The following is a 27,278-nucleotide window of genomic DNA, read 5'->3' as shown; positions in this document are numbered from 1 at the left end:
TACAACTCTTCTTGTGGGCACCATTGACAACAGCTAACTGTAACAAACTGTCTCCAACTTTGAATAAAGAGAGTCTTGAGTTCTGTACATCTTTTAGCATTGGCAAAATACACAACCTACCATATCCACTTAGTACAACTCAATACAATCACCCATTGCAGCTGGTTCACACGGATCTATGGGGTCCATCTCCATCTTGTTCAGCCAGTGGATACCGATACTATATCCATTTTGTGGATCACTTTTCTAGGTTCACCTGGATCTATATGCTGCATAACAAGGGCGAAGCCTTTCCTACTTTTCAGCACTTCAAAGCGCGTGTTGAACTGCAATTAGGCACTAAGATCAAAGCAATACAATCAGACTGGGGTGGTGAATTTAGAGCATTTACTGGCTATCTTACTGACCAAGGAATCGAACATAGAGTGTCATGTCCTCACTCTCATCAGCAGAATGGCTTGGCTGAGAGGAAACATAGACATATTATTGAGACTGGTTTGACTCTACTAGCTCGTGCACAGATGTCACTTGATTATTGGGATGAGGCTTTCAGAACTGCAGTGTTTCTGATAAACAGGTTACCAACACCTGTTCTCAAACTTAAGTCACCTTTGGAGGTCTTGTTCAAAGCCAAGCCAGATTATCATTCTCTCGGAGGCTACAAGCTATAATCACAGAGGCTACAAGTGCCTTGACTCTACTGGCAAAATCTTCATTTCGAGGAATGTCTTGTTTGATGAGAGTACCTTTCCATATACTCAGCTGCTTCTCTCAACTTCTGCAGCTCAGTCTCAGGCACAAGACATGGCTTTACCTCCAGCTCTAATTCCAAGGCCTCCATTCACTACTTCTTCACCAGTTGGCTCTTCTGGTGTCAGAGTTTCTCTCCCTACTCCCAGCATATCAGCCTCAAGTGAGAGTTCAGGTCCTCTTTCTCAACCTCCAGCTGCTCCTAACTCGGAATCATCTACATCTTCACCACCTGGTATTCACCTGGAGATTGCTCTGCGTCCTCAGCAAGTCATTGCTCCTCCTGTTAATGCTCATCCCATGTGCACCCGAGCAAAGGCAGGTATTCACAAGCATAGAGTCCTTTTGGCCACTGTTCACGAACCTGACACTGTGGTTGAAGCTCTGGCTGATCCTGGCTGGTCCACAGCCATGCATGGGGAGTACAAGGCTCTACTGCTCAATAAGACCTGGTCTCTTGTTGATGTTCCCTCTGATAGAAGAGTCATTGGCTGCAAGTGGGTGTATCGCATTAAAGAGCATGCTGATGGTTCTCTAAACAAGCTCAAAGCTCGTCTTGTAGCGAATGGGTTTAATCAAACTGCAGGTTTTGATTTCAACAAGACGTTTAGTCCAGTTATCAAGCCAGCCACCATACGCATTATCCTCACTCTTGCTCTCTCAAAAGGCTGGCGTATAGCTCAGCTTGACATCAATAATGCATTTTTGAATGGCATTCTCACTGAGGAAGTGTATATGCATCAGCCTCTTGGATTTGTAGTTCCTGGTTTGGAGCACAAAGTGTGTAAGCTTCACAAGGCTTTATATGGCCTCAAACAAGCCCCACGTGCTTGGTTTGAAACTCTCTATGCAGCTCTTCGCTCCCTTGGATTTGAAAGTGCCAAGTCTGACAAATCTATGTTCATCAAACACACTAAGTCTTCGGCTCTCTATGTCTTAGTGTATGTTGATGATATTTTGATCACAGGCACAAGTGCTGAAGAGGTTCAAGCTCTCATTCAGGCTCTCCACAAGTCCTTTGCTCTCAAGGATTTAGGCGAGCTGGACTTCTTCCTTAGCATACAAGTTACTTAAACTCAAGAGGGTTTGTTGCTTACACAGTCCAAGTACATCACGGACCTACTCAAGAAAACTAACATGTTCACTGCAAAGAGCATGCACACACCAATGATCAGTAATCACAGACTTTCCAAGCATGGTGGTCGACTACTTGAAAATCCTCAGTCTTACCGGAGTACTGTGGGGGCTCTTCAGTATGTCACGATCACACACCCTGAGCTCTCATACTCTGTCAACAAGGTGTGTCAGTTTATGCAGGCTCCTGCTGAAGAGCATTGGAAGGCTGTCAAGAGGATCCTTCGGTATCTAAAAGGTACTGTCAAGAGTGCTCTTCATCTCCGTCGAAGCACTGACCTGAACTTAACAGCCTTTTGTGATGCTGATTGGGGAAATGATCCTGATGATGGAATCTCCACGTCAGGGGTTTGTATTTTTCTTAGGGACAATCTCGTCTCTTGGCACTTGAAGAAGCAACCAACTGTGTCAAGGTCAAGCACTGAAGCTGAATATCGCAGCTTGGCTGTTACCGTCGCTGAGTTGGCCTGGTTGAAGTCCCTGTTGTCTGAGATTCGTCTGCCGCTGACTCGTACCCCTGTCGTGTGGTGTGATAATCTGAGCACTGTCCTCATCTCAGCCAATCCTGTTTTGCATGCTCGCACCAAGCATATTGAGCTGGACTTGTTCTTCGTCCGGGAAAAGGTGACACGCAAGGAAGTTGACGTCAGACATGTCCCTGCTCATGCTCAAGTTGCTGATGTCTTGACCAAGGCTGTTCCAAGCAGTCAATTCGTTGACTGGCGATCAAGGCTCAGGGTCGAGAACTTAGAGACGCTCAAATTGAGAGGGAATAATAGAATAGCCTAAGGGCATATTTGTAATTACACTTTGATAATCAGTTGTAACTGATATATGAACTCTGTATTCGATCAGAGTTAGTTAATGAGAATTCTCACCTTCTCTCTAAATCTCATTCTCTCTCTCTAGTTATCATTGTGCAATATAATAAAACCTCAATAGCAAAAGCGACAATGAACAAAGCCAATAAAAAATAAAAAAATAAAAAAAATAAAAAAATAAAAAAAAATTCGGCATGAACCAGCAGAGTATAAATTAAGATCATTATTATACTCATATCACTCTCTTAGATGCGGTAATATAATAAACCTCAATAGCAAAAGCTATAATGAACAAAGCCAATACAAAATTTATGCATGAATCGGCAGAGTATAAATTAAGATCATTACTATATTCATATCACTCTCTTAAATGCGGTATATTTCTTCCGAAACATTGACGGAAAGTTCATTAGTAAATCAGGAATCAACGTTTATGAAATTTTTTAAAGAGAATTATGGCTACCACCAAGCTTTCAAGAACAAATGGGACCATCAAGCCAAAACTCAATCTTGCATAACTTCTGCAGAATTAAAGAACTCATTTCAGTTGTTCGTAGTTCGACATTAATCTCATTTCCTTTGATATCACATCAAACTACACAAATCATGTTATAAAAAGTATAAGAAATTACCGGCGGTGACTATTTGAAAAGTCCCGCGACATCCGAGCTTGTCGAACACCGAGCGATTAAAGCACAGACAATGAATATACTCACCACAAGCCCTTCAAGAATCGAATTCCCTTCGAAACCAAGCTCTCTTGCCACTGAAACTATCGCCCGTTCATCGCTCTGAAAATAAATTGCAAACATACATATTCATCATACATCGAACAGGCTCGTAAATGAGGCTATAGAGTTCCACACCACTAACACTCATCCAATGTTAGGAAAGAGGTAATTTGACATCGAAGCAATCAAAACGTCAGGAAATCGCCGGACAAGCCATCAGTATCTATAACAACGATAAACAAACAAATATAACGCAACGAAAATTATCACTCAAACTCTATATTTGAAAAGTACTCTCTCTCCGGTTTGAGAGAGAGAGTTGAATTTTAAATTGGCAAAAAAAAAAAAATTTAAATGCTGCGTTTATTCCTCAATATTTTTTAAATATCACGTTTATGCTCAGTCAATTTCAAACATGATTTTAAAGATGTAGTCAACGTTTGGTAAATTTTATAATCTAGCCGTTTACATAAATAAACAGTTCAAAAAATATTCTTATGTAACATAAATCGTAGAAACCAACTAATTGAAATTAACTGAAATTAACTAAAAAAAAATTGATATCGTAACTAATTGGACTATAAAAAAGAAAAAAAATATTATGAAATAAATCAAGTTAACGTGTATTAAAGCTGCATTATTTGGATGCGATCAAAACATTGATTATATGTTTATGTTTTGCCGATTTTAATTAAGATTGATTTAGTAATTTATTAAATGACTAATAAAATTATGTCTTGTGACTACATTTGAAACTTAAATGAAATGTTGGCTAAATTGTGATACAAAAGTTTCAAATGATTTAGTCCGTGTAATTTTTTTAAATAATATTTATAAAGTAAAATTATTCCCAAATCTAACTTGTGTTGACTTTTAATTTAACAACTTTTTGAAATCCCTATAATAGTCTTATTATCATTTCATACTTTCTCGTATAAGACCAATACGATATTATGCTAAATGAAAATTGACAATGATAGACTCAGATAACGAAGAACAGCTGATTTATTAGTAAGGCATTCTTTTTTTCCCGAAAAGCGAAAGATGCATGTACTTCTCAAATTTTGACGATAATTAGGTTTAAAAAAAAAAAAGAATCAGTTTGAGGTATTTATAGCATGCTTAATGTGGGTGGTATGTATTATTTGAAATGATTGACGGCTCATAGTTTTTGTTATAATTACTATGTGTTTGAGATTAATTAATCATATATTCTTTTTTAGAAGTTTTCAATTTTTTGAGCTTGCTTGTACCGTTTTTATTCTTATATCTTAGAACTATCTATGGGGCATTAGGTATCAAAATTTGAAGAAAAATATTATATATTTAAATAAATTGGGTATATATAATTTTTTTTTTAATTCTTTCATTACTATTTATTTATATATATATATATAAATATAAATATAAGGTTATGTTGACCTGTAAAATTAGTACAACAATATCTCACGAAAATACACAGGCTCCGTCACTCTAGATGATATATTGTGGGCAAAAGTTTATAATCGCCCCGTCACTCTAGAGGATTTTTCTCAGTATTACTCACTTAAGTCGGTTCCGGGGCAGCACGGTTATTACTACGCTCGGGCCCATGATGATCAATCTAGAGTCGTCACTCGTCTTCCTTCCAGCCATAAAAATTGGAAGGATTACTTCTTTTGGATTGAGGGGAACGTTTTCTACGAGAGATGCCCAATAAACGCCTCGTTCTCGGAACTGGGTGTGACTCTGGTTCAAACTTCTTGTTTGATAAGTAGGATCAGATTTCTTATCTGGTTTCCTTATATTTTCTATGTTTGGTTCCAGGTTCTCTTCCACAATATTCCGAGGACGAGCGACCACTTCATTCCGAGATCTTTGACATTTCGGAGGCTGATCGGTCGACTTTTGTGTTGTCGGACCCGGACTTACTCGACCAGTATTATTATTATCCATATTCAAGTAAGCATTTTATTTATTTCTTATCAAATCAAATACGCGCTAACCTTTTTTTGTTCTTACTTATTTGTTTTGCCTAATCAGAGATTGCAAAGATGGCGAAGAAAAGAGCTGCTCCCGACCAAGTCTCTCCGAACCCGAAACGTACCAAGGCCTCCAAACCTTCTGATGCGGGTAAGCGGGCGACTCCATCTTCTTCGAAGATCTCGGAACGTCCCAGCCCTTCTCCGGGAAAAAGCCTGATCGAGCCTTCTGTCGCCTCCGACCACCTGACTCCGATCATCTCCTTCCTTCACGAGCATCTTCCTGCCGAGAAGTCCAGGTGGTCCAGGAGTCGGAGCCATTAGAGAGGCTTACCCAAGTCACCGACTCCGTGGTTTCGGTATGTTTTCATATTTATCTAGTTGGCATCTCTTTTCTTTCCTTATTTTTTGGAGCTGACCCTTTCGATCACCGCAGAGCTTTGTTGGTGTGGTCGGCCTCGTCGGGTTGCTGGGTTCCGAGCTCACCTCTTTGAGGCAACGGAACGATCGCTTCCTCAAGGAGAGGGACGCGGTCCGGGACGAAGTGGCGAAGGTTCGGTCGGAGCTCGAGCAGAAATTTCATGCCGACCTCGAGGCTGCTCGTTTAGCGGCGGTGGAAGAGTACAAAGCTTCTGAGGACTATCGCAACATGCACGATGACCTTTACACCGCTAGGATAAACGAAGCTGTTCGGATCCTCGGCCCGAAGAATCCTTCTCTGGATACTACGGATCTCAACGAGGATTCAGAGTCGATGGATGAGGAGCCCGAGCCAAGAGCCAGCGAAGACCAGGAGGAGGCGACTAGGTCTTAGGATTTTGTTATGTGTGTAATTAAAATTTTTTTATTTAACCCGTCCGGGTTTTAAACAATTGATCCGTGTCCGGATCTCTCTTTTTTTATCATGTAATTTTTACCCTTGGGTTTTGACACAATTCCTCCGTGGTCGGAGTTAATTTTATTTTTGTTTCTATTATATTCATGAATTTGGCAAGATAAAGTATAACTAAGTAATAAGAGTCAAGTATTAAAAATAATAGTTTACCAGTTTGAGTTTTCTAATCTGAAGGAGAAACTATTCGATATTAAAATTGTTGGGATTTTTATATGTGTAGCCTTCCTGCCCCCTAGTTTGTTTTGCCGAATTTGTTTAAAAGACATTTTACTAAGTACCGAGCAGAACGATATGAATAAAAAGGGATATTTACTTCTGAAAATCACAAGTTCATGCGACCAAGCCGCTTTTTGAATTTAAAGCAGAAATGTTTAAACAAAGAAATGGCGAAGGTGCTCGGCGTTCCAAGGGTTTTTCTCCATATCACCGCTCAACTGTTGTAATCGGTATGCCCCGTTTCCGAAGTCTTCTCGGATGACGTAGGGTCCTTCCCAATTTGCGTTAAATGCTCCATCTTGGTGGATTTTGGTGTGGAGAAAAACCCTTCTGAGGACTTTGTCGCCGATTTTGAACGATCTTGGTCGGACTTTCCTGTTGAAATACCGAGTAACTTTCTGTTGGTTAGCAAGATTTCTCAATCTGGCTTTTTCTCTTTTTTCTTCTAGCAAGTCTAGATTAATTTTCAAAATTTCGTTGTTTACCTCCGTAGAGTAGTTTTCTCTTCTCACCGTCGGTATCATAATATCTGTTGGAATGACCGCGTCGAAACCGTATGCGAGAGAGAAATGCGTTTCGCCAGTTGCGGAGTGCTCGGTGGTTCTGTATGACCAGAGGACTTCTTGGAGCATGTCTACCCACTCCGATTTCTGTTCGTCCAACTTTGTTTTCAGGCCATGTTTTATGGTTTTGTTGACGGCCTCCACTAATCCGTTGGACTGAGGTCTGACTGGAGTAGAAAAAACTTTGTTAACACTACCAGAAATTTGGCCTCTAACTACTGCCGAACGCTGTAGTCATTTTAAATCCACTATAGTTTACTGACTGTCATCTATTGCACTGGAGTCTTATCTCTTTGATTATGACTCCAGTGTTTGGCCGTAGTGTATCTGTTTTATAAGACTGTAGTTAAAATATATAACTACATTGTTTAGATGTAGTCTTACTAGTGGCATCTATAAACACTACAACGTTATGCTGTAGTTATATAGAACTCAATTACATAAGATAAAAAAATACAGTTTTAACAAGTAGTCTTAATTGAGTCAATTAGACAGACTACAGCGTTTTTGTGGCATCTATTGCACTGGAGTCTTATCTCTTTGCCTATGACTCCAGTCTTTTCTGTTGAAGACTACATTTTTATAATGTAGTTGTTCAAATTTTGAGTCAATAAACACTACAGCTTTAAAGAGTAGTTATAATTAATTGAGTTAGACAGACTACGGCGTTTTTGTGGCATCTATTGCACTGGAGTCTTATCTCTTTGTCTATGACTTCAGTCTTTTTTGTTGAACACTACATCTCTTAGGTGTAGTTTATATTCATGAAGTTATATTTTAACAATATAGACTACATTTTATCTATGTAGAGAAATTCTTTTTAATAAAAACATATATTTAAATAAATAAATAAATAAATACATTTATATTAAACACAATAATAATATCCAAAAAATCTCATATTTCATTAAATCAATAATAAATATCATTTACATAAATATCCAAAAAAACACCAAATAATGATTTCCAAAACAAATTCCAAATTGTACCTAATGAGTTCTATACATATAATATTCTAACTAAGATTGAGGCAATAGACATGGTATCTTTCAGGAAAAAAAGAACAATATAATTTTTCATGAATGTGACCTGTAAGTAAAGTTTCAACCATGAATACTTGAGTTGATGTAAACAAAGCAAATATAAGAAACTTACTAACAGTTAATGGTCTAAGAAACAACTAGAGATCAGAGAAATTAACACATCACAGCATCGACAGCCCTGTGAGCAACGGCGCTTCCGGTGCCAAAGGCCATTCCTGCACAAACGGGATAAAAATAGCAGACACGTTCATTTACCAATTCACTGCGAAGATGATCTGTAATGCATAGATTAGATGGTTTCGGTTTGCGTCGAAGAATTCGAAGCATACCTTGAGCGATCGTGGATCCAATACCGCTTAGCATCCCACCACCACCGCCTTGTTGGATGGGAGCCGGGGGAGGTGCTTGATGAACTGCATCGAATCATAAATTTGTTGATTAAAAAATTGCACATAGCTTTATTTGGTTTAATCAGGTATTTTTCAAGTAAAGCTTTTAAATCAAAGAATCTTGTATTGTAAATAATTATGATTTCAGTAATACACAGAATGAAGAGTAGATACCTGGGGCGGGACGGGGAGCAGCACGGGGTGCTGGGCGAGAGGCGGATCGTCCTGAGATAATAAAAAAATCCCATAAGAAACATTGACCAGAAGCAACAAAAAGATAAGGAAAAAATCACCTGGTAAAGATCAGCATATGTAATTTTTGGATGTTTGGCCTTCACCTCTTCTGAAAGAACAAAGTAAAATCACAATGAGAAGAGAAGCCGACGATTTTGGTTTCAACAAAGTAGAACTGACACGATGGAAAACTTTGATTCCCAAAAACTCGTAATGTCCTTAGAATTCCAGCTAATATGAACTCTATACATATCAATACTTGACAACCAGAAAATTTTGAACTCTCAGACAATGATCTCATTCTCCAGTCATATTCATTACTCTGCAACCCCAACAATCTAATATAGAGACATAATCACCATAAATTAAACGAACTACAAAGAACGAAATCTCACCGCATAAATTAATTGCAATCTTCAAGCCACTATTTGCACCATGGCTCAACTCATGTTCGTTCCTGATAGAACCATCCGGACCTCCAGTCTTTGTGTTAACATCATAAGTTCCAGCATCATGCCATCTGCAGAAAGGAAAAGAAAGTTGATAAATAGCAGTACTGTTCTTATCTAGTACGATATAGGTCATGAATGAATTTTTCCAGGCTCTAAACATATGGTATTTTTATTGATAATTGAATAGAATATTACACCCAAAACGGCTTACAATACGAGAGGTAGCCAATCTCTCCCGAAAATTCGAGGAAAGCCTATATCGAATCTGAGAACACTAATTTATAAACCAATTCAGGAACCCTAACTCAAAGAATTTCAGATCAAGAACAACAACAAACCGAGCCCAATCCAATCCATATACCACGGAAAAACTGAACTTACTTGCAAATTACTTGACTTCGTCGTTTGTGAGTCCATCGACTTGCATCAATTCTCTAATCTGCTTTGGAGTTGCACCTGTGGAAAATTACAGCAATCCTCACAACTTGTATTTCAAAACTACGACTGGAATGTCAATTTCATTATCTACGAGTCATAACAAAACTACCTAGGAAAATAAAATACTTAACAAACCATAAAAACATAATAACATATTAATTAAAGGTTCATAACTAGCACAAACCCCGAGTCGTCCTATCCACTTGGAAACGTCTTAAGTCAGCAAGCCGAGGCCCGAACCTTCTAAGTCCGCGCCACCTCACTGCCCAGCCCCGCCTCATCATCGCTCGCGCAGCAGCTCCGCCACTCTTCGGACAGCCTCCTCGCCGTCCCGAGCCGCTGCCCCGAGCCCTATTCAGCCCACCTAAAACCGAGCCTATCTCTCGACAACAACTCGCACACAAAATAAAGCTTAACAACCATATTAACGAATCCGAACCAAATGCTATTTTCAGAATAAATAGAATACATCAAATTCTCATATTCTGGGTTTAATACTCATGGCCAAATCAATCAAAATGAATAACCCTGCCAACAAGTCACACGGCCAGCAAGTCACACAGCCAACAACTCACACGGCCAACCCAAACTTAACCAAAACAACTCAGTAAGCCCAAGCATCCATGACAACAACATATACCATAACCAATTTTCGGCCAAACAAAGTTTTAAGGACAATAATTATTTTCGTTCCCAATATTCTTTAAAAAGCATGGACTTTGACATATTAATATGAAAAGGAAGAGCTTTTGAATCTCTCGCCCCTATAACAAATAAAAAATATATACCAATTTCTCAAGTAAGCTTTTGAATTGGAAGGATCCAACTCAATCGCTTTGTTTGCATCTGAAATAGCCTCTGATTACTTACAAGATATTCCACAGATTGATCCACAGATATTCCCAGATATTCCACAGATTGATTATAACAAATTAATCCCAGATATTCCACAGATTGATTTACAAAAAGAAAGTTACTGATAAAACAAAGACATGATTACTTACAAGCAATCTGCAATCTTGACACCAATGAGCAATCTGCAATGCAATACTTTAGTTAAATAAAGCTCGACCTGCAGGTCTAGAGTTTAATTATACAATAAGGACTTTCAGACAAAACCTCTTTTTTCACCCACAGATTTCACACAGAATCTGTCTCATGACAGAGTTCATGGACAAAGTACCAATGCACATATGACTTTAGAAATACTATGTTTGGCATCACAGGTTTTCTAAAGTAAAGAGTTACCTCATGTATATAAGAACATGGTTTTCAATATGTATATAAGCGAACATGTTTATAAACAAGAGAGTTTAGGATTTTGAGAACATGGTAAGGGACAGAGAATATAAAAAAAGATATATTTGACAATAACATTCACATAAAAAACATAAGGTGTTAAACAAGAACAGAATTATCCCAAAACCAGGACTATATTAGCATACAACAAGAGTCGCATTCACAACAATAAAATAGCATAAAGCATTTTGCATGGAAACACAGGAAATCAGAAGTGTTTTAGCATCATCAATAACAAAATTTCATAAAGAATTCATAAATATGGAGAGAGTACCTGAAGGTTCATGTATGAATCCACAGAGACGAGGAAGCCTAAACGGCGATTCATAATAGATATGTACCTGAAAGTTAAACATCATAAATAATTTTCTACGTTCTTTTCTAATTAATTAAATGGTTAAACATCATTCTATTATATCCAAAACTAGTCAACAAATATCCAGTCACAATAGCTCCCTAAACATAACACATTGATTCACATTAATTTTCAAATTATATAATAAACACAAAGCTTTGACAATTATATATCCATATTTGAGAAGAATGACAATAGCCATGAAAACCTGACGAGCTCCGATTTTATAACCGCCGACGCGATAATCGCCAGCGGCACTGTGGTGTTTGTCACCGTCGCCATTCCTCTTCATCAATAACCTCGTATGCCGCATCAACTTTCTGATCTTTGTCAACCGTTCACGTCGATTCCTACTGCTCTGCCACTGAGTCCGATGGCCAGGCGAACGAGTTGATCGAGTTGCACTGGATTTGAATCCGTTCCAGCATCGTTGTTGATCGAGTTGTTATTCTGAGAGATACGATATTGTCACGATTCACAACACTTACCAAACAATCCAACGTTTGGCCATTCTTTATGAAGTAGGAATAGTTACCCTTGACTTGTTGGACCAGGCACTTCTTTTCAACTTGTAAGGCCTTTCATATTTCGGAATCAATATCCAAATCTTAAAAATCAAAGTAATGAAATGAAAAAAACTTACTTCACTCCAAGTCCATTCTGAAGCAAATTATACAATCTAGTATAAGCATTTTCATATATTCCACTGATCTTGATTCCCTTTGATCGATCAAACAAAACCCCCAATCTAAAGAAAATATAAAGACAACAATAAAATTACACAAAATTGGAATCGCAAATCAATTTCACACGAACAAAAATAACAATATAGTTATTCAATTTAGGCAATACCTTGTGGCGGAGATCTCTAAGCATATCACATCTTTACACGCCTCTCCCTGAAAAACGGAAATCACATATATAGCTTCAAAAAATCCATTAGCTGAGATATAGAGAAAGAGAAAACTTACGACGCCGATAATGGAGGAATCGAACTGAACATCGCAGAGGCGACGAAGCTCATCGGCATTACGGATGAGGTGTTTGGACATGAAGAGATCGAGCTTCTTTGCTATCTCCGAAAGATCCATTGTTCGATTTCATCGCTTCTCTATGTTGTGAATTAGGGTTTCGGAAATAGGGCTTTTTATCTTTTTTTTCTTTTAGAAGAAGAAAACTGAAATGGAAGAAGATGGTGATGCGTGGTAGTCGTTGTGGCTGTGGCAATTAAGAGAGAGACGAAGATAGAGAGATGATGATGGGTGTCTGAGATAGAGAGAAAGAAAATACATATACGAACATGAAAGAGAGAGAATGTATTTTCTATAGTTAGTATTTTTCATCTACCGCCCTAAACAAATTCTAAGTGGGAAATTTCCCTCCACTATCAAAATATTGAAATGTTGGAAATTTTATATTTTTTTAGTGTTACCACTACTTCTTTAGATTTGACTGTAGTGAAAATGTGCCAAATTTTAGTGACAAATTTTCTTCCATTCTAAAATGATCAAATTTTGGTAATTTTTAATTTTTTTAGTATTACCACTACTTTTTTATGTTGACTGTAGAGAAAAAATGACCATTAACTTTAGTTTTACATTCGACTAGAGTCTAATATAGGCAAAAAAAGGTGAACGTAGTCTGTCTTAAAAGACTCCATTAAAAGGCTAAACTGAAGTTAAAAAAAAATAAAGCTGTAGTTGTATCTCATATTTCTGGTAGTGTAATGCCATATTTTTCACAAAAATTTTTGAAGGAGTCACAGTCAAATTGAGTTCTGTGGTCGGATACGATTTTGACTGGTATCCCAAACCAAGTAATGATATTTTTCCATACAAATTTCTCAATTGCATGAGCAGTTATTTTGTTCAGGGGTTCGGCTTCAACCCATTTTGAAAAGTAGTCGATGGCTACTATTGCGTACCTGCATCCACCTCGGCCTGTTGGCAATGCTCCGATTAGATCTATTCCCCATTCTGCGAATGGAATCGGGCATGAGAGGGTGATGAGAGGAGAAGGAGGGAGCCTTGGGATTGTAGAGAATTTCTGGCATTTGACGCATCTTTGTGTCATGCGTCGAGCATCAACTTTCAGTGTGGGCCAGTAGAGCCCTTGCCGGATGATCTTTTGCACCAGTGCTTCGCATCCGATGTGGCTTCCGCATATTCCCTCGTGGATTTCTATGAGAGCGTACTCAGCTTCATCTTCGTCTAGACATTTGAGAAGGGCTTGGGAAAACCCTTTTTTATAGAGATTTTGGTCTTCTAAAAAATAACGGGCGGCTCTGAATTTCAAACTTCTGGCCTCATTTTTATCTTCGGGCAAAGCTCCGAGCTTTAAGTACTCTTTAATCGGAGTTTTCCATGACTCTCGTTGGTTGATTTGAAGCACAAGCGAGGCATGTTCGATGCTCGGCTGCTCAACCTTGATCACTTGGATTGACTTCGAGTCGGATCCTTGGGTGGCTAGTTTTGCTAAAGTATCGGCTTCTTCATTCATAGTCCTGGGGATTTGAGTGATTTCACAGAGTTTGAACTTATCTGCTAGGCTTCTGGCCTTCTCGGCATACAGCGACATCTTTTCGCCTTTTGCCTGAAATTCATTTTTCATTTGATTAACAATTAATTGAGAATCAGAGTATACTTTTAGCTTTCTGATTTCTAAATCTTTTGCTATCTGAAGTCCATGTATCATGGCTTCGTACTCGGCCTCATTATTTGAAGCGTTAAAACCAAATTTTAAAGCAAATTTTACCTTATCTCCTTCTGGACTGGACAGTGCAATCTCGACTCCGGATCCCTTTTCGTTTGCTGCTCCATCTACGTACATTTCCCAAATTGGGAAATCTACCGGTCTGTATGTGAATTCTGCAATGAAGTCAGCCACTGCTTGTCCTTTAATTGCTGGTCGGGAGCTGAAGTGTATATCGTATTGTGTCAGCTCGATCGACCATTTCATTAATCTTCCGAACACATCAGGTTTCTGCAGCACTTGGCGGAGCGGAAAATTGGTTAGGACTGTGATCAGATGTGCGAGGAAATAGTGCTTCAGCTTCCGAGATGCGGTGATGAGGGCGAAGGCTAGCTTCTCTAGTTCCGAGTATCTCCCTTCCGCTTCGTTGAGACGTCGCGGAGTATAATAAACTGGAACTTGGTTTTTTCCCTCATTCTTGATCAATGCCGAGCTGACTGCATGCTCCGATACTGATAAGTAAATTTTCAGAGGCTCTCCTTCTTGAACTTTTCTTAAAGTCGGAGGCCATGCCAAGTGTTCCTTCAGGACTCGAAGCTCTTATTGCATTGCTCGGTCCACTCGAATTCTTTGGAGCCTCTAAGGGCATCAAAGAAGTGAATGCTCCGATCGGTAGATCTTGAAATAAAACGACTTAGTGCAGCTATGCACCCTGTCAGCTTCTGTACTTCTTTTACGTTTCACGGCGGTGTCATGTTCAATAAAGCGGTGATCTTCTCTGGATTTACATCTATGCCTCGTTCATGAACGATGAAACCTAAGAATCTTCCTGCAGAAACACCAAAAGTACATTTTAGAGGATTAAGTTTCATGCGATATTGTCTCAAAATTTCGAATGATCTTCTAAGATCATTTGTATGTTCACTTATTTTTCGGCTTTTAACTAGTAAGTCATCAATGTATGCTTCCATTGTGACTCCGAGTAATTTAGCGTTGGTCGGCCAATGATCGCGTTGAAAGAGGATTTTCCTGGAACCACTACCCATGGGGTGTTTGTGGTTTTACTTCTCGGGTTTTCTCCCACAGTTATCGGGATTGAGATTATCCCCTTGGGCTGGATTGAGTCCCCTGTGAAACCATAGAGATTTTCAGGAGAAGGAGCTAATGAGTCTTGCTTAAGACCCATTTTATTGAATGTGTCTTCGTAGAGCACATCGACAACACTCCCGGTATCCATCAGTATTTGGTGTACATTCATAATTCCAATAAGAGCTGATATGACTAGCGAATCGTTGTGAGGAAACATTACCCACCGAGCATCTTCTGCCGTGAAGGTGATTGGCTCTGTGTTAGGTTTGGCTATCTTGTTTGGCCTTTGTTCGGCCGTAAACAAGATTTGTCGGGGTCCCGTGTAGGCCTCTCTTACATAACTTTTTTTAGCACTTCTTGAATTCCCCCCCCCCCCCCCCCCCCAATGAGGTCCTCCGACTATAAGTGTGATTTCTGCATATGCCTCACCTTTTTTATCCTCTTGATCTCCTTGCTCGGCCTTGAATTTCTTCAGCGCCCCTCTTCGGATCAAAGCTTCTATAGCTTCTTTGAGGTTGAAACAGTCAGCAGTGCGGTGGCCAATATCCGCATGGAAGGCACAATACTTTGTTTTATCTCTCTTTGAGATATCTTTCTTGATCGGCCTCGGGTTAGAAAAATCTTATTTATCCTGAGTAAGACTAAATATCTCCTCTATTGGGGCATTGAGTTTATGATATTTGTCAAACTTACTGGGAAAAGGTTTCAGGGGTCCTGCTCCAGACCGGCTTTTTTTGGGTGGGCGGTTATCCTCAGACTGCCGTTCCCTGTGCTCGTCTCGATAACTTTTTGGCGGCTTCACTTTTCTTGCTGCCAATCTTGCCTCCTCCGCGTTGATATATTTCTGAGCTCTCTTCAGGAAATCGTTGTAGTCTTTCGGACTAGTTTTCTGAAGTGACCACCAGAACTCTGATTCAATTCGGACACCGGAGGAAATCCCGAAAAGATTAAAGTCTTCATTCAGATCATCGACCTGCAGAGCTTACTCCGAGTAGCGATTAATAAAAACTTTTAATGACTCATCATGGGTCTGTCTTACCGCTAACAGCCTTTCTTTGGGAGTTTTTCCCGAGCTGGAGCCGACAAACTGTTCCATGAACTTTCTGGATAACTGCTTCCCGGATCCTACAGAGTTTGGCTTAAGTTTCCTGTACCACCTTTTGGCTGAGCCTGTTAAGGTGATAGAGAATGCCCTGCACATAACCTCTGGTCCTGCTCCTTGTAACAGCATCCAAGACGAGAAAGTGTCTAGATGGTCTCCTGGATCGGTCTTCCCATCGTAAACGGGAATGCTTGGCATCCTGAAGCGATCAGGTAACGGATGTTCTAACACTCGTGCTGTGAAGGGGGAGATAGCCTCTCCGACCTTTGGGATAGACTCCTTCTAGCCAAGAGCCACCTCTTCAATTCGACGCTCCAACCTTTTGAAATTTGTTTTGTTGGTGCTCGCACTGTCTTCAGTTTCCGAGCCTCCTGTGTTATTTCTGACAGTATTTGAACGACTTTTGTCCATCGAAGGCTGGTACCGATCAGGAATCTTTTCCTGGATGGACTGCTCCTTCTCGGACTCAGAGTCGTCTTCTATCCTCTCATACCGATCCTTAGCGTGTTTCCGAGGTTTCTTAACGTGCGGATCCTGCACAACGGGTTCTTTCCCTGATCGGTGTGAGGGTTCCTCATCTGGGATCACCACTGCGCTTCGCAGTGTGACTTTCCTCGCCTACAACCTTCTCTTCAGCTTCTTGTTACTCGCCTCTAAGACCGAAAGACGCTCTTGCATCTGTCTGAATTGTTCTTCGAGACTAGGTTCCGGGAGAAGTTCAGCTATTTCTTCCATGGTGAGAGGCAAGGTGCGATTGTGGTGCTCTATCTCTGTCTCCTAGTTGGAGACGGCGTTCATTGGTGTGGATGAACTAGCCATATTCTTCAGCTTCAGCCCCTCCTTCTAGCGCCAACTGTTGACCTGTAAAATTAGTACAACAATATCTCACGAAAATACACGGGCTCCGAGTACGAGGACTCCGAGTACTGATATGATTTAAGCAAGACTTTCTCTTAATATTGACGAATCTAATACAAGAGAGCAATGTTTACAATGGATTCTAAGTAGAAGAAAGCAAAAAAGGCATAAAATTTTTCGTCCTTCTCTTTGTCTTTGAATCTCATATTTATACCCATCTGGGGTAACTCTCTTCACCATGTGGTCGTGTGTTTAGACGGTTATTCTTGTGAACGTGGGGTGATCAGTCCCACGTTCTCAGTAGTTTTTTGGTAACTACCATCTTCCTTTTACAGGGGTGGGCGGTTACTACGCTGACGTGTACGTTCTTGGAAGTTGAAACATGTTTTCTTTTGGTTTGACTAGTCTTTGACCCACGATCTTCTCTTCTCTCCGAAGTTCTGATCGGTAGGTTTCGTTCTTACCTTATGAACGGATTGTTCATTTTCAATGGTTAGCTCTTGGGTCTATTTTACCTGAGCTCGGTGCTGGATTTTATCTACTGTTCGGGATTCCGACTACTATACTCGGTGCTTGACCAAATTATCCTGTAACAGGTTAGAATATGAATGGTTTAATATAAAGTCTTTAATTGTAAAATTTCGCAAAGAGTTACTGCTGCGCCTTTTTGGAAGTGCCCTTTAATCTAAATACTAAAATGCGACTATATGAACCTGATTAGCGATAATATTAGGGTTTTCAAAATAGTCCTCTATTTGTAAGAACGGATGGAACAGCCATGAATAAATTTGATCATAATCAATGCATGAAATCAACAACGACATACTTGTTCCCAAATGTCATAACCATCTTTCCAGGTCATTCCAACGTATATATAGATAAGGCATGTGGATATTTTTATATATAACTGCAAAGCAACTGACAGGTAATTTCACGAGTTGTTCGGACAAACGACTTTCATCTGTTTAACGCATATCGTTCTGAGTAGTTGACAGTCAATTGCATATCTTTAATTTAGCAATGTATTACCGAGAATAAACTGAAATATAAACTGATCTGAAAGGAACTCTCTAATGTCCGTTCAAAAACTAATAACAACCACGACACAATACGTGAAAACCCAAATCAATATTACATAGTTTCAAACCAAAACAAAAAATTCATGAAGTACTAATTTAAGCCATACAAAACCACGTCCATCGATAAACCTAAATATAGCATATAAACCCCAACCAATTAAGTAAGTATACATATCCTCGCGGGAATAGATAAGCAATGATTAAAATAAACAAATAATTCACACTTCGATCTCAGGTCCACGGTAAATATCTCTCTCTCTCAAAACAAGAAAAAATATGGCTCCCCATAAAGTAATAAGCAGTGCTCTTCTGGGCGTGGCGATAATCCTCATCGCCAACGCAGCCAATCACTGCTCGGAAGCGAGAAGCATCTCGTACAGAGCGATAAGGAAAGGAGATCCGGTGTGGCAGTGCAATTCGAAACACAAGAACGCCTGCTATTCTCCGCCTGTCGGGAGTTACCAAAGAGGGTGCGAGACCATAGAGATGTGCCGTCAAAATCCGAGCCCAGGTATCCCAGGTGACAACGATGAAGAGATTTCCGTCCCCTATCCCATTCCTAGCCCTAGTCCTAGTCCTAGTCCTGGACCAGGCAACGGAGACAAAGATGTCTCCGCACTCAATCCCATTCCCGGCCCCACCGCGTTGCCACTGGGGCAAGATCATGTCAACCACTAGAAACAGTCCTTCTCTCTCACCGGTGATGGAATATTTATATGAATTATGTACCTCTCTCTCTCTCTCCCTCTCTCTCTCTCTCTCTATTTAACTTGGGGGTGTCCAGTCACTTTGGTGATGTGACACCTTTGGTCAGTTTGGGATGACAAATTAAAAATATATAATTTTAAGCTAAAAATATATAATTTGATAAAATTTCAGATTAAAAGTTACAATTTTTAAAACTTTGGAGTGGCCATTTGCCCGCCTGGCCGTCTTTAGCAGGCTCCGTTAGTCTATGTATGATACGTACATATTGCATGTATTTGTTGAGGTTTTTTTTTTTTCTTGTGCGACTCCGTATAACGTTTTCTTGTGCTACAAATTTCCCTATGTACTGCATGCATCACGAATATTGCATTAGAATACATATAGTTTCAATTTTAAAATTTTCTGACATCTAACTTTAAATCGGATTAGAAAAGCCCAATCCAAAATACTTGGAGAAACGTGGAAAAATAGTCCAAACAAGTGGAATTAATCTAGTTATATAGCACATTTATATTTTCTAATTTCAAATGGCCATAATCAGTCGCAGATTTAGGAATTGACGTTAGGGGGCAAATTTAAAAAAAAAAATCAGGGGACAAATTTAAAAAAAAAAAATCATATAAACTCTGCTAAAAATATAAAAAATTTATAAAAATTGTAGGGTAAAATTTACAATTTTCAAAATTTCAGGGGAGGGATTTGTCCACCCTAGATTTCATGTATCTCCGCATTTAGCCATGATCCATATAGCAACAATCTCCCCCACTCAGGCTTACAATGGCGAAAAGAAGTAATAATATATGACATTTAAATACCAGAAGCAAATAATGAGTAGATACGAGATGGCGGCGCGGGAGATCCATCCCAACACCATCAATCATAGCAAGTCACTGAAGGAACCAGAAAACTTATTAATTTGGGGGGACGAGAGATGGGGGCTAATTTGAAGTATTTCTTTTATGTAGTGTATTTATATAAATTTAGCTTTTCTTTATATTTTATATAAAAAAAAATACATATTAAATACATGTGAAAAAATAAAGTTAAGGGGATGCCTTCCTAGACCATCTCCAATTAATCATGGGCGTTTGGAATCGAAAATCACCAAAACTCTAATTTTGACCGCCAATTACTCATACTACGGAATTTCCAGTTCTCTGGGGACCAGAAGCGGAACTTTCGGTTCTATAGAAGACTGAAAATGTCCTGTAATACTTGGAAGGTGTTCCTTTCAAGATGTACCGTTGGAGTCATGAAAATGCCCAGATTTCATGTAGTCATGTTCTCTGTGGTGAACTGATCAATCTTTACTTGAAGTTCACTAAATTCATTAGTTTTTTTATATTGTCTTCTAGAACTAGAAATTTTTGCCTGATGGTTGCAAAACTTCCTTTATTAAGAACGGGAAGGGCATGGTGGAAAACTCTAAATTTCTATAAGCTCAGTAACACCGAAACAAAATTACACCAATTGTGTAAACATTATTTTAATGTAATTACTTCAAAATAAATCATTAATGCATATGTATTTTTTATTAAAATTATGAGCAATTAGGTCAAAACCCCGATAGCCTATCATTCTTTTAAAAAGTAAACCAAGTTTCTTTTTATTAAAAAAATATCCAACCAGACTCACTGTAAATTAATTAGCTAAAGAGGAAATTAATTTAGGGCTTATACCACAAGAATGACATTATAATCAAATCCAATAAGTCTATTTTGATCAAAAAGTATAACTATCATTGTTGTGTATTTACGTTATTAACCCTTTTCTTTATTACTCTCCCTATCTCGTGCGTGGTTGATTTTATGAGCTGCTGAATTCTCACGGCGTTCACTTTCGTTCTCATAGATGATTTAAAACTAAGTATTTTAGAAACTGGACTCAGGTTGACAAACGCAGATAAACTTGATCTATGTGGTCGCCACAAGTACTGGTACAAGTCCTTAATTCTAATTTTCAATGTACATATTTTAAACTTCAACCATCGCAATATCCCCATAGATTGGCTAATTTAATATTTAAATTAACAAAAAAACATCGACCAATTATTTAACAACCTTGAAAAAACTTTTAACAACAATAATCAAATCGCTATCCATGTAAAAAAAATTTTAAAGAAAATGAAACTAATCAGGACATAGTTTAAAATGGATGAATACTTGTGACCTTGTTCTTGATGTTTGATGTTGTGGACCTGGCTTACGATTAATTTATTTTGGCCTAGACTATAATTTTGTGGGTCGTTTGTGCAATTGTTGTCAAATTTGAGTACTTGGCTCCGAGTGGAAGAGCGGCGTCGGACGGAGTTGTGGCGATGTATGAAGATTGAGTGTTTGGTGCAAAGTGAAGGTACTTGACGCTTTTTTTTTAGATTTCGAAGTAACTAGCCTCTTGTCAAGGGGAACACTAAAATATTAGCCTAACTATCTAGTTATTTAAGAGAATAGCCAATTTTATTTTATATTCCAAAATTACCCTTCTTTCCTCTTCTATCGCAAACCCAAACCCACACAGAAGAGATTTAATGTCGTCTTTCTCGCCGCCGAGTCGCCGGACCGTGTGTCCGCCGCCGCCAGCGTGGCCGACCACCACCGCCGGTTCGACTCTACGCCGAACGAGAGGCTCATCGGCACAGACGAGGCCGCCGAAGATTTGAAAAATTCTCTGTTGGTGGGAGAGACGAGGCGGTCGGGTATCGCGGTGTTTGGCGGCGGCGGGATCGGAAAAACCGCTCTGGTGGCAAGGATTTACAATAGCGACGGGGTGAAGGATTACTTTGAGATCCGTGCTTGGATTGTGGTCCCGCGTGGCCGCATCGTAGCGGAGGAGATCCTGAGGCTCACGGCGGCGCAGGTCCTCCGTCGGAGCTCGGCGATTAGGGATGACCTGATCAACGCTCTGAGGGGAAAACGGTACTTGATCGTGTTTGACGACGTTTGGAGGGACGAGCTCTGGCACGCCGCGGTCTCTCGTTCCTTGTAGCGCTGATCATCACCGCCGAGTCGCCGGATCTCTTTGTAAGAAATCCTCACAAAGAGACAATGGCTCCAGAACCAGAAGACAATCTCAAGGACGAGAAGAACCCCAGGCCTCTTGATGAGGACGACATCGCTCTCCTCAAAACTTACGTACGCTCTCTTTACCCAAATCCGAAACTCCCAGGCGTTCGTTTTTCATTACCAATCGGTTTTTCATTTTCTAGGGTTTTCAAAAGTTTTTTTTTCCGATTTGGTTTGTTAGAGATACTGAGCGAGCTGAGGAGCGAGCTGAGCTGAGGAGCTAGCTGTGCTGAGGGGCGAGCTGAGGAGCGAGTTGTGTCTTATTTGTTGCGTGTCGTTTACGTCTCTCTTTCTACTTGTTGTCGTTTATTTCCTTCTCTAGATCGGTAGCTATAAATACTGATCTTCTTTGTACTTTCTCATCTATCAATGAAATCTCGTTTACTCATTTGATCCAAACACTCTCTAGCTTTATCGCTAACATGGTATCAGAGCTGATCTCGTTTGACGCCTGATCGTCGATCTTTGTCTTCTTCGATCGTCGTCCTCTGATCTTGATCTTCTTTTTGCTGTCCTTTGAGATGGAAAACAATGCAGCACAATTTGTTACCTTCGCGCATCCAATTGCGACGAAGTTGGATTCGAACAATTACATCGTCTGGAGAAAACAAGTCTTTGCGACACTGCGAGGCCACAATTTATAGAGATTTCTTCTTGTTGAAGTTACTGCACCACCAGAATTCACCACTGAACGTAATCGAGAGCTCGGAGTTGCAAATTCGGCGTTTGTTGCTTGGGATCGACAAGATCAGCTCATAATCTCGTGGCTCATGGCGTCGATGAGTGAAAGCCTGTTGTCGCGAGTGGTCTCATGTGAAACCTCAGCTCAGATCTGGAGTACATTGAGGACGTACTTTGCGTCACAAGTGAGAGCTAAAATCTCACAGTTCAAGTCTCAATTGAACGGTTTGAAGAAAGGATCTCTATCCATAGATGAGTATCTGCTCAAGATTCGCAATCTAGTGGACTTACTCGCCATGGTTGGAGAAGAATTCAAAGCCAAGGATCACATCGAAGCAATCTTCAATGGTTTACCTGAAGAATATGAGAATTTTGTTATGAACATGGACACTAGACTTGATCCAATCTCAGTTGTCGATGTTGAATCTCTTCTGCTCACTCAGGAAAGCAGAATTGAGAAGAAGTCACAAAACCTAGGTCAATCTGAAACACCTATGGCCAATGTAGCTCAATACAACCTCAATTCCAACTGGAGGTCGTGGTTCAGGATCTGGCCGTGGCCAATACTACAATGGAGCTCAATTCAATCGAGGAGGACACTACTCTCAGCGTGGTCAAAACTATTATCGTGGCGGCTACAGCAACGCTCAACCATCATTCACCACTGGACGCTCGTTCGCTCCTCGAGGTCGTGGATCGTTTGGTCGCGGACGAATCCAGTGCCAATTGTGTGGAAAAACTGGACATCTGGTAACCTCGTGCTTCTACAAGTTTGATAGAACTTCTCTGGTCCAAGCCAGTTACAAGACAGTCATGACGCTCAAGGACACCTCGCTGAGTTTGGTGAAGAAGTCTTCATAGAGCCTCAGTACAATCTTGGCTCCGATAACAGCTATGAGCTTCCTCAGAGTGACTTCTCACCAGTAACTATGCTCGCAACACCATCCACGTCCTGTGACTACAACTGGTATCCTGACTCTGGCGCCACCAATCACATAACTTCCGCTGAAGATAACCTAACAATGAAGCAAGAATTCACAGGCTCCGAGAAAGTACTACTTGGCAATGGTATGGGTCTCCAAATCTCTCACATAGGTTGCTCTTTCTTTTCAACACCTGACCAGAGAAAATCTCTTATCCTAGACCAGTTTCTTGATGTCCTACAAATCACTAAAAATCTCCTTAGTGTGTCTAAGTTTTGTGCAGACAATTATGCATTTTTTGAATTCCATTCAAACTTTTGTCTTGTGAAGGATCAGGCTACTAGGAGTGTTCTGATGCAAGGTCATCTCCACAATGGACTCTATGTGTTTGATAAAAGTCAGTTACCTCTCACCAAGTCAAATCAAGTCAAGTCAAGTCCTCTAGCCAAGCAAGAGTCAAGAGTCAAGAGTCAAGAGCCAAGCAAGAGTCAAGAGTCAAGCCATTCTACATCTGCTCAGGCACAAGCTACTCCTTCAAGTCTGTCATGTCCTCTCAATATAAATATGTCTAGCTTCAAACCTACTTGTAATAATTCTTTTGATATTTCGCACAAACGTCTAGCTCATCCTTCTAAGAAAATTGTTCAAACTGTCTTACATCAATGCAAAGTGCCTTATGTCAATACAGATTCCTTTTGTTCAGCTTGCTGCTTAGGTAAAATTCACAAGAGTCCTTATTTCTCATCTGAAACAAAATACACAAAACCTCTAGAACTCGTTCACACAGACCTATGGGGACCCTCACCATGCCATTCTGCGAGTGGATACAAGTACTATATACACTTCATTGATGCCTATTCTAGGTATACATGGATCTATTTGTTGAGACAAAAATCCGATGCACTCGCAACGTTCAAGCTGTTTCATAAGCATGTTGAATTACAACTTGGACACAAGATCATAGCAGTGCAGTCAGATTGGGGTGGTGAGTATAGGCCATTCACTGGCTTTCTTCACTCCCAAGGCATAGTCCACAGGAACTCATGTCCACATTCTCACCAGCAGAATGGACTTGCTGAAAGAAAGCATCATCAGATTGTGGAAACAGGACTGACACTCTTAGCTCAAGCAACGATGCCAATCAAGTTCTGGGATGAAGCCTTCAGAACAGCTGTTTTTCTGATAAACAGATTGCCAACACCTCTACTTCACATGGCTACACCCCTTGAAACTCTATTCCACATCAAACCTTCCTACACTCAGCTGAAAGTCTTTGGCTTTGAATGCTTCCCAAACACTCGACCCTACAACAATCATAAGCTAGACTTTCGATCCAAACCATGCATCTTTCTGGGTTAAAGTCTTAACCACAAGGGGTACAAGTGCCTTGACTCCACAAATAGAGTCTTCATATCTCGTGATGTAGTCTTTAATGAGACATCCTTCCCCTATTCTACTCTGTTTCCCACACCCTCACCTTCCTTTTTCTCTAACCCAATTTCCCCTAATTCCCCACTCCCAGTCCTTAACCCTACTGATCATATTGCCAATCCACTAGTCACATCGTCCACATCCAACTCCTCACCTAGTTCCCATACATCCTCAGCCTCATCTAGCTCTCATACATCCTCCGCCTCACCTAACTCTTCTACATCCTCACACTCGCCTAACCCTCATAGATCTTCACCCTCACCTGTCTCAGACTCATCCTCCTCAACCTCTTCACCCACAATCTCACTGGCATCTCCATCATCATCTTCCTCACCCTATGTCCCTGTCAATCCCTCTCCAGTCCCACAACCGACTCACCCTATGATCACTCGTGGGAGGAATGGCATTTTTAAACCTAAGGCATTGCTTGCAGCTAAAGAGCCTGAGTCTGTCTCAGAAGCCTTGGCATCTGAGGCATGGAAACAGGCCATGACAGATGAATACCTAGCCTTACTCAGGAATCACACGTGGAGCCTTGTCCCACTCCCCAAGGATCGAAAGCCTATTGGCAGCAAGTGGGTGTTCAAGCTGAAACATAATTCTGATGGCACACTGAATAAGCACAAGGCCAGGTTTGTGGCAAAGGGATTCAAACAAGTTGCTGGTTTTGACTTCCATGAGACCTCTAGCCCTGTGGTTAAGCAGACATCTATACGGGTTGTTCTCACCCTGGCTTTGGCAAAAGGTTGGTCAATCTGCCAGTTGGATGTCAACAATGAGTTTTTAAATGGTGATCTGAAAGAGGAGGTATATCTACAACAACCTAGAGGGTTTCACTGATACTTCTTCTCCTAACTTGGTGTGTCGGCTTCACAAATCCTTGTACGGACTTAAACAGGCGCCTCGTGCCTGGTTCGAGAAGTTGCATCTTGTCTTGCTCAAGGCTGGGTTCAATTCAGCCAAGAGTGATCAGTCTCTCTTCATCAAGGTTTCACCAAGCCTCACTCAATATGTCCTTGTCTATGTGGATGATATCCTGGTTGTGAACAGTTGCAACGCAGCTCTTGAGACTCTAGTTCACCACCTACATGCTCAGTTTGCTCTCAAAGATCTAGGTGCATTGAGCTACTTCCTTGGTTTACAAGTCACTGCTGTGCCTACTGGTCTATTACTGTCTCAAACGAAGTATGCCAAAGATCTTTTGACCAAAGTGAACATGCACACCGCAAAGGGCATGGCCTCTCCTATGGCCTCTGGGATCAATCTCACTGCTTATGGCCACGATGAGTTCGACTCTCCATCGCTGTATAGGAGTGTCGTGGGTGCTCTACAATACCTAACCATCACCAGGCCTGAGATTTCTTTCCATGTCAACAAGGTTTGCCAATTTATGCAAAAGCCTCTGGTCTCTCAGGCTGTCAAGCGAATTCTTCGATACATTGCTGGCACAGTTGAGTTTGGTCTGCTCATTCGGCGTCAACCAGTGTCTGATCTGTCCTTATCAGGGTTCAGTGACGCTGACTGGGCCTCTGATTGTGACGATCGAAAGTCCACCTCAGGCTTCTGCGTCTTTCTGGGCGCAAATTTGGTCGCTTGGTCGTCACGCAAGCAACACACCATCTCTCGCTCTACAGCCGAAGCAGAGTTTCGTAGCCTCGCTAGCCTTGTCTCGGAAGTCACGTGGGTCCAATCTCTCCTCCACGAGCTGGGCCACGTCCCTTCTCGCCGGCCAGTCCTCTGGTGTGACAACTTGAGCACTGTCCAGATTGCTGCTAATCCGGTCCTCCATGCCCGGACCAAGCATATCGAAATCGACCTCTACTTCGTGCGAGACAAGGTTCTACAACGCCAGCTTGAGGTGCGTCATGTCCCTGCCATTGATCAGACGACTGATATTCTCACCAAGCCCATCTCCAGCCTCCAATTTCCTGTCTTGCGCTCCAAGCTTCGCGTTGAGTCTCCCTCCACGCTCGGCTTGCGGGGGGCTGTTACAGATACTGAGCGAGCTGAGGAGCGAGCTGAGCTGAGGAGCGAGCTTTGCTGAGGGGCGAGCTGAGGAGCGAGCTGTGTCTTATCTGTTGCGTGTCGTTTACGTCTCTCTTTCTACTTGTTGTCGTTTATTTCCTTCTCTAGATCGGTAGCTATAAATACTGATCCTTTTTGTACTTTCTCATCTATCAATGAAATCTCGTTTACTCATTTGATCCAAACACTCTCTAGCTTTATCGCTAACATGGTTCGTTAGTATATGTAGGCGAAGAATGATCTTTGAAATAGAAGGCTTTTGTTTTAATTTCATCGACCTAAGCTATGTGTGCTAGATTTTGGATCTGGTAGGGTTTCAGTTATTTGTGTTCTTTGTGTCTATATGTT

The 27,278-nt window shown here is 40.7% G+C and overlaps 1 long non-coding RNA gene across 1 annotated transcript; it reads right to left on the bottom strand.

The window, feature by feature from the left end:
- Nucleotides 1-8,154: 8,154 nt before the first annotated feature.
- On the bottom strand, nucleotides 8,155-8,727 carry LOC149407050 (uncharacterized). The gene is made up of 3 exons (XR_016299618.1): nucleotides 8,678-8,727; nucleotides 8,444-8,527; nucleotides 8,155-8,329 (listed from the first exon to the last, which is right to left on the bottom strand). It is a non-coding gene; the product is annotated as an uncharacterized LOC149407050 (long non-coding RNA).
- Nucleotides 8,728-27,278: the final 18,551 nt, after the last annotated feature.

This window comes from Urtica dioica, chromosome 1 (genome assembly GCF_054948205.1).
Source record: "Urtica dioica subsp. dioica isolate 48M chromosome 1, U.dioica_male_clone48M_v1_H2, whole genome shotgun sequence".
Classification (NCBI taxonomy): domain Eukaryota; kingdom Viridiplantae; phylum Streptophyta; class Magnoliopsida; order Rosales; family Urticaceae; genus Urtica; species Urtica dioica.
This window is presented reverse-complemented; position numbering and strand designations above follow the sequence as displayed.